The 13,068-nt window shown below is 31.5% G+C and overlaps 1 protein-coding gene across 7 annotated transcripts in view; it reads left to right on the plus strand.

Annotated features, from left to right (window-relative positions):
• Positions 1–13,068, plus strand: part of LOC142320478 (solute carrier family 66 member 2) — a 226,221-nt gene that overhangs the window by 127,072 nt on the left and 86,081 nt on the right. For 3 of the 7 annotated variants that reach the window (XM_075358297.1, XM_075358300.1, XM_075358299.1), the window contains exon 1: positions 5,048–5,178. The exons of 3 other annotated variants lie outside the window; for them this stretch is intronic. The gene's annotated coding sequence lies outside the window, so the exon portion shown is untranslated. Of the gene's footprint in view, positions 1–5,047; positions 5,179–13,068 lie in introns of those variants that run through there. One more of the 7 variants, XM_075358307.1, reaches the window with a different exon arrangement.

Genomic DNA, 13,068 nt, shown 5'->3' on the forward strand with positions numbered 1-13,068 from the left:
TCTAGCCTAGCATATATTATGAACCCAATAGATTTTTTCTTTTTTTTTTGTTTTCTTCCGTTGTTCTTGTAGAGCTGATAGGCAATAATTACGTCCTCTTCGTCTAGTTCCATGATACTAAGTTTCCGTCTACGAACGAGAAAGTACTAATGAACTAAAAGAAAATTAAGATGGATGGAATATGCGCATAATGTTTTAACAACAGTAAACTGAATTCTGTACGAGCACAGTACCATATTTGTAAAATGAGACGGTCGAAGACATTTAGCACAGTACTATATGTGTAAATCCAGCTTTATTGCACAGATAGAAAAGAATAAGGCTGATGTCGGGTTACGTTTAGAATTTGAAGTGAGGGAATTTACTCGATATGTTCGTGGCCTTGTAACCTATTTTTCTTCCGCTACGATATTATCATTTCCTTTCGGTTTTCCTTTACCGGTTAAATATTTACAATACTAAAGGTTTCGTAAATATAGTCCGACCTTTATTTACAGTAGAATAATTTTTTACTATACTCAGGACTTACCTGACCGGTAAGTTATTTTCTAATTTGCAACGCGGTACCGTATTAGTTAATTATCGACACGATTAAATTTTATCGTAGCGTCTCAAGACCGATATAATCACAAACACTAAAGATTTTCATTTTTTTAATATTAAATGAAATTTAAAAAAAAAACATTTGTTTTAGAACTGTACATTTTTTACGGTAGATACGTTAAACCTTTAAAACAGGTCGTGTCAGTAAAATTTAACAGTATGCCTAAATATAAATTAAGATGCAATTTTATAAACGTTCGTGTTTTTATAAAACGTATTCCCTCTTTTGAATCGCTTCGTAAAGGTAATGTTGTTCTGGGATTTGGGAAATTACAATTGCTGTTGTGTCGATCCGATCTTGTTAGGCCTAAAGCTGTACAGGCGTGTTCTCTATTAACATTATTCACTCGGGTATTATACTATTAATTCATTCAGGTTATACAACATTATAACGGGTCGATTTTGTGAATACATTATTTGTTAGAGCATAATGCTGTTTCTGTTCGCCAACTTTAATTATGTTAACTATTTTATGTCGATAACACTATTTATTCTTTTATTATTTTACTATATACTATTTTATCTATCTTTTTTTTAAATATTTCCCCTAATTCTTTTACTATTTGAATTCACGCGCGCACTTGAATAGTGTTTTTTCATTTTGTCGTTTGACCGGTTACATCGGTAGAATATGTGTCGGGAGTGGCGTAGATGGTTAAAAGCTAGAGGTTCTGTATTAGAGAGATCGATTTAGGAGATCTATTTTTCCTGTTTAGCCTCCGGGAATCACCGTCAGGTATTATTTCAGAGGATGATATGCATGAGTGTAAATGTACTCTTGTACCGTCTCAGGTCGACCGTTTCTGAGATGTGTGATTAATTGAAACCCAACCGCCAAAGAACACAGGTATCCACGATCTAGTATTCAAATCCGTATAAAAAGTAACTGTCTTTACTAGAATTTGAACGTTGGAACTCTCGACTTCCAAATCACCTGATTTGCGAAGACGTGTTCACCACTAGGCCAACCCGGTGGATGATTTAGGAGGTATGGCCAAAGCATTTACAATGCTAAACGTCTCGATATGCTCTCCAGCCACCGTTGTGTTGACTAGGAGGATATCGGTGGATGTAACGAGCTACAGATTCACTCAATATACGAAGAAACGTCGCGGCTGGTTACGGGACACGAATAAAATAGAAATTATTAGAAATCTGGAGACTTCCGGAACATCATGCCAGTCAATCGTTCGATCAAACGGTTGAACTTTCTGGCCGATTTAAAACTTTTTTCGAAATTTTTAAAATAAATTTATTTCATAGTTACCGAAATGTTGGCTTTGAATTAAAATATTTACTCGAACCATCCTCCCTCCTGATGAAACATACCTTTTTTTTAATTTACTTGTTCAGGATTCTCTTTAATAAAATTGAAAATTATTATGAGATATTGTTTGAAATTTTGAATGGTGTTTACGACCCCTTACTACTAAAAGTAATATTTATATTTAAACTCTGAGGATGCATTCTTCCACGAAGATTTAGGGATTCAAGTTCGAGAGATAATTTTTTTTTAATTACATTTGTTTTTAATTGTTAAACAGGATGTTTACATCCTGTGAAAACGTTTTTGTGAAAATTTTTTTTGAGATTTTACTTTTGTCAACTGATAAAAATAAAGTAAAGTTTGAAACTATACTAAAAATAATTTTCTTTTAAATTCTAAATGAACTGGTCCTTAATTCCCTATTTGACGAACCGGTTTTTAATTTTTTTTTTTTTTTTAATCTACTTGATAAAGAAATGGTAAACTGATGGAACTGTTAACAATTGATTACCGGTACGTATTAATTATCATAGAACATATTTTGAAGTTTTTCAATGGAAGCTCTATCTCAATCGGACGAAAGTTAGTTTTTGTGATTTTTCTTGCCGTAGTTTCATGTTAGAAAACAAAAATTGTTCATAAATAAAATATGAAAAAGATGTTATCGGTGAACATTTTTTTCGGAATTTCAATCTAGGGTTCCTTCCGGGAAGTAGAAAAGATGTAGTGCACGTAGAAATGGACTGAAATAGGTAATTCATTCGGTCTATAGTAATAGTTTTTATACGAGATATCTGGGTTTGATTACCGGTTCCCGTCACCGCGTTATTACTATTATTATTATTATTATTACGTAAGTACAGTATATGCATAATTTGATTTCAGAATAATGAAAGTATATACCGTCAATAAACAAGTGACTTTCTGAAGGATATTTTTTATGGTTTTTTTACAGAGTTGTGGGTGTGGGATACGTTACAAAATAAATAACAGCTGGCTATTTTCATTCGTTTCCTTTCGTCGTACAATTACGTATAATGTTACAATTCGTTTTGTTCAATTCAATGTTGATTTAGTATTCAAGTGATGCGGTTAAGTATAATTATATTTTTATATAGTTATAGACTAGTGAATTATTTACACTAATAAAACAATTTAATTTTTTTCGGGTACGATTAATTCATCACGCACAAGTTTTAAAGCTTGTGCGTGGGAATATGAATTAGAAATTGTTTAGCGTATAAAAAACGACTACTACTACTCCGCCGTGGAGATAAGTGTTTTAGTTTATATTTGTTGTCTTTTGACGTGACATGCAGGTTGTGTATCGGTATTATTCGCGGAGGTAATTGTAAATATTAAAAGTCGGTCCAGATTAGTGGGAAAGCTTTTGCTTAGAAGATTATTATTTAGAGTTTGTAAGATGTGTTATTTATATTTAGGATTACTTATTATCTGTTTTTGATATAACTTATAATTCAGCTATTAGTATGCGAATTTTAACGTGTTCTTTTCATCAGTCACTTGGCAGCTTTAATGGATTTCTTATTCGTTTTCTTTTGCGTCAGCTTTAACCTCAACTTGTTTGCTGTATCTACGTTATTTTTCTTTTACACTACTTCCTTGATTACTGTAAGCCTATATATAACTACACATTATTGCTACAACCTATCAGGAAGGTATGACGTCATACAATAAGGAATTTATGTACGCGCGCACACACACACACACTAGTTGAGGGCTGCTCTTCGTTGTTTCTTACTTCCATAGTTAACAAGGCTGCAATAATAAGCGTATTTTTTTCTTCAGTTGCTCTTCCTTAAAACCTGGTGATTTCGAATTTTATCGACGCACTTGATTTTGAACTTTCTTCTGTTAACCTTATTTCAAAAGTATTCTGGTCATCCACTTCCCCTCTGAAAAATCAATGCTCTCTGTACTATTAAAAAAGGTTTTTCATATTCATAATCTTTGTTTGATGATCGAATTTATCTTCTTCCTGAAAGATTTCCAATCTTATTTTAACCAGCGTCTTTTTTTACTTCACCCTTATTTTACAATTTTTTTTTTATTAGTAAAAAAAAAAATTCTTCTTTTGTTTTTATTACGGTTTCGCCTTAATATTTATTATTATTATTATTATTATTTTCCTTTCTATTACACTTCATTTGTTTTGTTTTACTTTTATTTATTCTGTTATCGAGCTCTTAATTCGTAATAATGAATCCATACTATTCATTATATATTTTAACTCGTTTCTAGGTAGTTTGAAGTAAAATTACTAATTACAGTAGTAATTTTACCATAAACTACCTAGAATAATTAAAATTTATTTTGAAGTAAAATTACAGTATTATATTTACAAATGTGAACAGCTTTATTTTTTCTCCGTAATTATGTAAATATTTATAAAAATACCTTCAGAATAGTGATTCGAGCGCGTATTATAATTTTCTTTTTTTATAATTGTTTTATTTTCGTAGCGGTATATGATCTGCTTTTCAATAACATTAATTAAGCAGAGCAACTTACGTCAGAATACAAGAAAGAGCATGTTACCGCGCATAAGGATTGCCGTTAGACATCGATCGATCTCAACAGAATATCAGTTTCTTGTTCTTCTATCGATTATTACATATGTATTTAATAATAATCTGTCAGTTTCTGCCCGTTCGTCCTTCGATTCCTATATCCTGGCCTCTAACTTTTCGTTTTACTTTTCTTATTTATTTTTTTCTTATTTTCGTATCTTCTTATTTCATTTTCTTAGAATTGAATTGACGGTCTAGATTACTAGAAAGCGTGTTCTAAATTGTCACTGAATTTTATGGGCGATTCTTCTGACGAATCGTCACAATTACTGCTATATATTTATTAGTAAATTAATATTTTGTAAATTATTTGCATTCTTCGTCATTTCTAATATTTTATTAAAATTAATTGTTTGTAAGTTGTAATTAGTTTTGAAAGATGGCAGAACGTTTGATTTATTTCACCAGAGATGAAATTTTATTATTAATAAAAAAAATTAATTTTAATTTTATTAAAATAAAATTATTACAATTAAAATTAATATTTATTTAATGTGGAATATCAATTATTTTTATGGAAATTATCAAAATAAAAAAAAAGATTTCTCACGTTCGATTTCTGGTTGACCTTCATTTAAGCTTGATTTCGATTCTATTTATTGTGGTCGTCGATGTATTTAACTTTAATTGGAAATAAGCTTTACACATGGAAGTTGGATTTTTCTTTTTACATAATCAAGAAAAAACATTACTTTTTTGCTTTAAAGTTATTTTGGAGTAAGTATTATATTTATTTTAATAGCTTTTAATTTATGGTATCACCTTTCTTGAAATTGCCATAATAAACTTATTTTGTTGAATGTCGAATGATATTTATAGAATATAAAATTCTATTTGGTGAATTACAGTGTGGAGTGTATATCGTAATTTTGTGCTTATTTTGTAGTAACTTGCTAGTGTTTAAGCACTCTAAATGAATAAAAATGTAGTTTTTAATTTTAAATTTAATGAATTGTGTTTTTTTTATGCAAGTAGATAATAATCGGTTATATTTTTGAACAATGAAAAGAATAAAAACGAAAGTTTACGAAAATGAAAAAGAACATTCAAATGCTTACCTCACTCGTCCTGATGTAGTCGATTGTCGTGGCAGTCGTATATATTAGTCCGAGACAACACTGTTCAACATTTAGGCATTACATATTTACACCGAATGATTTCGTACATTTTCCCCCAAGGTGTTCTATTTACTTTGTATTACGTTTATTTACCTAAACGAACTTTTTGTTTTAAATTTTATCTAAACGTTTACTTATGTTCGAAGAAATTAAACTTTCTTATCGCATTTGTCATTTTTTAAACATGTAAATTTTTTAACGGTTCAGTTTTGATACGACTGAAAAGTTGTTTAATTTTTAAACATAGATTTCAAGAAAAAATGGCAGAGATGAACTTGGAAAATTTTATGTCTACTTCATTAGCGCGAAACGGGCTTAAAATGTAGTTATCGGTAAGCTTTATTAGAAGTATGTTTTTTGAGCTTATAAATTTAATTTCCTTCAAGTAGTTTGTATATGTAGTCGTTAAAACGACTTAATTACACGCGTCGATGCTTGAATGCAACAACCCGGTTGGAAATATGTTTTAACTTATCTGTGACGCTGTCGGTTATCATTTCATTGCATTTATGTACAGTGACTTGAACATTTTTTTTTTTATAAACATTTACGAACCGTTTATAAACATTTACGAACCGTTTATAAACATTTTTTTTGGTATCTTGTTTTTCAGTAATAATTGTATTCTTGTTAGTGTAACCGGTATGCTAAGCATATCGTAAGTTATTCCCATCAACAGATGCAGATTTGTAAAATGAAATACTACGTCTACAGATTATACCGGAAAAGTAATTAATGGGCTTCGATAATAGTTTCTTAGAATCCTGAATCGCTTTTACGTTTCGCAAATATAACCCGTAGTCCGTTTTTTTTCGCAAGTTTTTGAAAGAGTTAGTTTATCAATTAATACATTCTTAATGTTTAGATTAGAACTATGTTCTATTGAACACATAGACCACAGTAAATAACAAAATTTTAAATGTACATGCTACATTACTCTTGCTGTTAGTATTAGAAATTTTTATGTAGAAATTGAATTTCCATATTGTAAACGTGTAGACTATACTGGTGTCGGACTTTTACCTACATTTTTGGTTTTGCTTTTGGTTTACGGCTTGTGTTGTTACAATGAAATTGGTTTTGTTGTTTAATCTTTTTTTTTTAGTTTAATTCATCAAGTTATCTAACGAACACGTGATCTCATTAATTGGATCAAGGGAGATAAATTTCTTCTTAGTACTTAAATTTTAATTCGATCGGACTTAAGGGTGGGGCATAATTAGCAGTTGTTTTAATTTTTTCCAAAACAGCTTACTAAAAAAAATTCTTGAAACTTGAAGAAAAATATTCGTCTACATAAGTTCTAACGTCTTAAATTGTGCCCTTATTCAACAAGGGGATACGGCCGTACCTAAATTTTTTTGCTTAATATTTCTAATCTGTTTAAGAACCACAGTAGGCCAAAGTATTTTTTGGCATGAGATCTTAATTGTATTATGTTTAAGGTATCTACAGACAAGTGGACGAAGTGGTCCACTTGTCTGAGCCGGGAAAGTTATGGAACTCTTACTGGCTTTTTAAAAATAATTATTTTTTGTTGTTGTAATGTATAGGGTATACAATTTCGGGATTTTAAAGCTATTTAATATATCTTATCTTGGCTATACAATAAAGAAGCAAAAATAAAATGAAAGAGTAATTCTTATATTTTTTCCTTCAAGTATTCAATATGAGCAACCGATAGGTGAGTTCGTTCCGTACTTTAACCAGCATGTTTGCGGGGTAGCGACAGGTGCTTCAATCATGTGCCTCAGATCGGGTAGATCAGTTAGTAGCGGAGACACATCAACAAAATGCTTTATAGAAACCCCCAAAGGAAAAAATCAAATGGAGATGAGATCGGGTAACCTTGAAGCCCGTCGCAAACATGCTCTGTCATCGGATCCGTTCTGATCGATCCAGCGATCAGGGAAAACGTTGATTCAACCGATCCAATTCAGAGTTACGCCTCTGAGGAGGAGGCGCACCATCTTCTTGCTAAATAAAATTGATGGTCCATATTGCAGTCGAGAAAACCACGCACGCAGCATATCTAAATAAGCAACTCCTGTTACGCTCTCCTTTTACTCTCCCTTCAGCTAAAAAGAACTGCCCGTAAATTTGCTTTCGGGGTTTTCCACAGAAAACATTTAATTTAGAGTGTCCCTTTCGCATCGTAAAAGGTCACAGGGATTTTCTGATACGGATATTGGGTGTGCTAACTTTTCCACTAAGTTGACTCATCACCGATCGCAATACGACCAAGAAAGTCGTATTTTTCATGCTGCAGCATTTCGATTGCTAATACGGTACGAATTTTGCAAACCGGTTTGAAGTCTACTGATTACTGTAGGCTGCAACAGCTGTAAACGGTCTCCTTAAAACGTTTCGTACTGTCATCACCGGTATCGTTAGTTCGCCTGACCTTCCTTACAACATTTTTAAGATCTAACAAGAAAGGCTCCCCGATAAGTCCAACAACACTTTCTTCAGGTTCTTGTCTTACAGCTATACTCTTCCCTTTATACAAACATCTGGTCGTTTCAAATTTCTATTATGCCATCGACGAATGCTATTGTTACTCGAAGGATTACAATTAAACTTTCTTCGGAACTCACGTGGAACTATAATTACAGATCCACATTCAGCAAACTGCTAAACACATAAGGCTTTCTGTTCAGGAGTCGCCATCTTTGCTAGCGGTTTTGTCAAGGGGAAAGATAAGGGAATTAATCTACGGCTATGCGCACAACTAGAACTGTTCTTTTTGATCTTTGATTCTAGTCTTAAATCAACACTGTACGCCTTATCCAGGAGATATAACAAATTAAAACCCCCGACATCGTTTATTACACTTTGTATACTTTTTGAAAAAAATCTGATGTGGAACCCCACATTAATTCCTTTTACGCCTATTAAAAGTACATAAAATTTTATTTCATTAATAACTTTATATTTTTTTATTATTATTATTGTTATTATTATTGAATTATTATTTATTCTAAATATTTTTTTTACAATCAGAGGTTAATAATTATTAATAAATCAATATATTTAAATTTAAAAGCAAAGAAAGGAGATTTCAGATTTGAACCGAATATGTCTTCTCCTTGTGAGATCAAAATATTTCATTAATTAAAATTTTATTTGGCTTTAACTCTGGAACCGATGAAAATAATTACCACTTATGATATATCGTTGAAAAACTTTCAATGGGGGCTTATTACTGCAGTTAAGAAAAGTTCAAAATCCAAACGTTTTTGGGGTTTTTTGGACACTTTTGGTTCAGTCGGTTGCAATCAAAAGGAGAGGTGCTCAACTAGATGTTACAACGGTCCTAAATCCAAAATTTCAACTTTCTACGGCTAATCGTTTTGACTTACGCGAGATACATACGTACGTACGTACAGACGTCACGCCGAAACTAGTCAAAATGGATTCAGGGATGGTCAAAAAGGATATTTCCGTTGAAATCTGAAAACCGAAATTTTTCGCGATCACAATAATGCTTCCTTTACTTTGTACAAGGAAATAAAAATGTTGTGTATTATTTATATGTGTGTATACAAAAAAAACATTACGTTTTCTGGTTTTCAAACGTAGTTTTTACATATGTACTGTCAATACAAGTAAAATTATTGAAAATATTATTTTTCAAGTTTTTAAATAAATTGTCGACTCATCTAGAAACACGCTGTTCTCTAGTTCAGTTGGTCTGTGGCTCTGTTCGTTAGCCGTGGATTTGATTTTTAAAAAAAATATATTTTCATTTCATCAGCCTCTTTTCTTTTCTCTTGTTAAAATTCATGTTTAAGCCTAGCCGAGATCTTGTTATGGAAATATATTTTGCCTTTGCTATTGTTCTACCTTTGCAATTTTAATAAAATTGGTGTATTTATTTGTAAGATCCTATGTGTTGCGTTTGTTGAGAAGCATAATTAGACGATTACGTCGTGAATAATTTAAGTTACCTGTAATTTTAATACGCCAAAACATTATTTGAATAACTAAGTCGTAGAAATTTCTCCGCCAACTTCGATTCTTGTAGTCGTGCACGTTTTGTCGTAGACGGTAATATAGGTTTTTTTCTCGCTTATGCTCGATTTATGATCGCATTGGTTATACGTGCTACGATTAATTTTAGTTTTATTGCACGTTGTACCTGTTTTATGATGACTATTGTTTTACGTTCAGTTCGTTTTCATTCAATAAAAGTGAATAATACTAATAATAGAAGCCGGTGGCCTTAAATTATAACGCATTAACGGAACTTTACTTTCCTAAAGTTTTCCTTTCTATTGCATTTATATTAGTTTATTAAATTTTAGTTGCAGTTTTACGCTTGAAACGCTAGTTTCATTTCTTTGATATACTTTGTTGTTAGAAAATTGGTGGATTTATTTTTTTATTATGCCTAACAGACCGCGTTTATATTTGACCACCCGTCTTATTAGTTTGTTTTTCGTTGTGTTTCTCGTAAATTGAAATCATTTTAAATGTAGAAAGACGTATAATAAATAAAAACATCTTAGAAAGTTATTTTTTTTTGTCTTCAGTCATTTGACTGGTTTGATGCAGCTCTCCAAGATTCCCTATCTAGTGCTAGTCGTTTCATTTCAGTATACCCTCTACATCCTACATCCCTAACAATTTGTTTTACATATTCCAAACGTTTACAATTATTACCTTCACAATTATTTCCTTCTACCTGTCCTTCCAGTATTAAAGCGACTATTCCTGGATGCCTTAGTATGTAGCCTATAAGTCTGTCTCTTCTTTTTATATTTTTCCAAATGCTTCTTTCTTCATCTATTTTTCGCAATACCTCTTCATTTGTCACTTTATCCACCCATCTGATTTTTAACATTCTCCTATAGCACCGCATTTCAAAAGCTTCTAATCTTTTCTTCTCAGATACTCCGATTGTCCAAGTTTCACTTTCATATAAAGAAATGCTATAACTTTCAGATGAAAGTTCATTCATAAAAGGAGAAAGTTCATTATGCGAGGGAAAAGTTTGCGATCGTTATGTTAGTTCAAGGAAACACTATAATCGATTATAGCGAGTTTATCTGTCGAAATAACGGTAATAGGTATAAATTCAACCGTATACATTGTACTGTACGAAGAACCAAAGTCTCTGTATGAAATATAGTTTGTTTGTTAGATCGGTACTGTCTTACAAAATTCGAGAATTAGCTGTAGCTTTTTAAATGGTAATCGAATTTAAGGTATATAAATATGCATTTACGAGAAGAGATTACCCGGTTGTTTTGTACAACTTACTACGTAAAAGTTATATTTCATTATTTTTTAGCGGACTGCGCCTTTAGGAGAAAGTTTGTATTATACCGTGCGTTTTCTATTTCTTGCTCTAAAATAAACGGCTTGACCGATTTTCTTGAAACAGAAACCAAAGTGTTTAATATAATTTTTGAATAAAAATCTATTACAAGACAAACCGGAAAAAGCAAACGTATTTATTAAAAACCCAAGATTCAAGTTATAGAAATATATCAAATGAATTTAGTTGAAACGAACGGGTTACAGTGAAAACTAAAATTTTAGTTCTTTTACGTAATTTTTTTAATCGGCTTCAAAAAAGCGGATGTTCTCAATACGATCCTATGTCGAATCATTTTTTATTTTGAAGAGGCAGTTCCGCTAGCGATCCCGTCGTAAGTATTTTTCCAGTCGACTTAAGTTGACTGTTTAAATGAAAAATAATCTGTCTATATTGACAATTTGAAGGTATTTTTTATTTTTTGTCTGCATCATTGCTTCGTATTGGATTTTTATAACGTAATTTAATTAGAAATTTAGAATAAAAGGAAAAACATATTTTCTCATCGTAAAGAACTTTGGTTCACGTACGATTTATTTTTGCATTTCGTTTCTTATTCTCATCAATTCGCTGGATTCTCGTTTTTGTGGTTTTCGTATCGATAGATCTTTTTTTTTTTTTTAAACGAGCAGCGATATATTCTAAAAAAGTTATATTTCGTCCTGGAAAAGTGTTAATTATATTAATTTTTAAAACTTTTTAGTGTTTCATCGAGAAGAAAAGATTAGAAGCTTTTGAAATGCGGTGCTATAGGAGAATGTTAAAAATCAGACGGGTGGATAAAGTGACAAATGAAGAGGTATTGCGGCAAATAGATGAAGAAAGAAGCGTTTGGAAAAATATAGTTAAAAGAAGAGACAGACTTATAGGCCACATACTAAGGCATCCTGGAATAGTCGCTTTAATATTGGAAGGACAGGTAGAAGGAAAAAATTGTGTAGGCAGGCCACGTTGGGAATATGTAAAACAAATTGTTAGGGATGTAGGATGTAGAGGGTATACTGAAATGAAACGACTAGCACTAGATAGGGAATCTTGGAGAGTTGCATCAAACCAGTCAAATGACTGAAGACAAAAAAAAGTGTTTCATCCTAATTAAATTCTAAAAAAAAAAAAAATAAAAAATATTTTTCTCCATAAGATGGGAACAATTTTGTAGGTTTACCTACAAAAGTTTGTATTAAAAATAGGAATTCTATTATATTTTTCTGTTTCAACACTTAGCAGCGTTAAAAATGTTGTAGTTATTTGTGTATAAATGAGTCGTTATCAGGGCGTGAACGACTTGTTTTTAAATAATATTTATTAGTTTACGTGTAATAAGTACTCCACCCCGAATAACTGGAGTCGTGTAAATTTTTCTAACTTTATTGTTTCGTTTTAATCTTACCCCTTGAAAACTTTTTTGTTGATTACACGTTTCTATATAAGTTGTTATCGCAGTGCAAATACACAAAGGTCGTATCATTAAAGGGCATATTTTTTATATTTTTAAAAACAGGATTTTTTTAATGAAAATATTTCTCTTTAATATCGTTTTAAATATTTAACGATGTTCTAAAATATCATACGCAGAGCGCAGGATTGAATTTGTGCTAATTTTACAACCGGTTTATTTAATCGTGTTACAATTTTTTTATTTTTAAATAGAAATAAAAAAAAAAGCTGACAACGCAGTAGTTTCTGATGCGCAGCTTACACACACAATTTAAAATATGTATAATTATGTAAATAAAATATTTATTTAATTCAACGAGTCTAACTAAAGAACGGCGTGCACACCGTATTTAATTCACGCGGGTATATCAGTACTAGCGGCGACGGTGAGCACTAACTAAAGTAATGCAATTTTTTTGTTGCAAATTTTGTTATTTCTTAATTGTTAACAAATGTGCCTAAAAAAATACGACCTTAATTTGGTGAAATCTCGAGATACTGAGGGTGACCTTGCTCTACAGCCTCACTCCCGTGACTTTTTACGTTGAAAATTTAACGGCATCGATAACCCAATGTAGAAGTAATCTGACCAAGTTTGGTAAAAATCGATCCAGTAGTTCTGGAGATATAAGGTGATTTAAATACCGACACCAAACGACTTTGGGTTCCTTAGGTGTCAAAAGTCAAAATCCAGTAAAAACCACATATGCCCAAATTGAACCGATTGCA

The sequence above is a fragment of the Lycorma delicatula genome, chromosome 2 (genome assembly GCF_047948215.1).
Source record: "Lycorma delicatula isolate Av1 chromosome 2, ASM4794821v1, whole genome shotgun sequence".
NCBI lineage: Eukaryota > Metazoa > Arthropoda > Insecta > Hemiptera > Fulgoridae > Lycorma > Lycorma delicatula.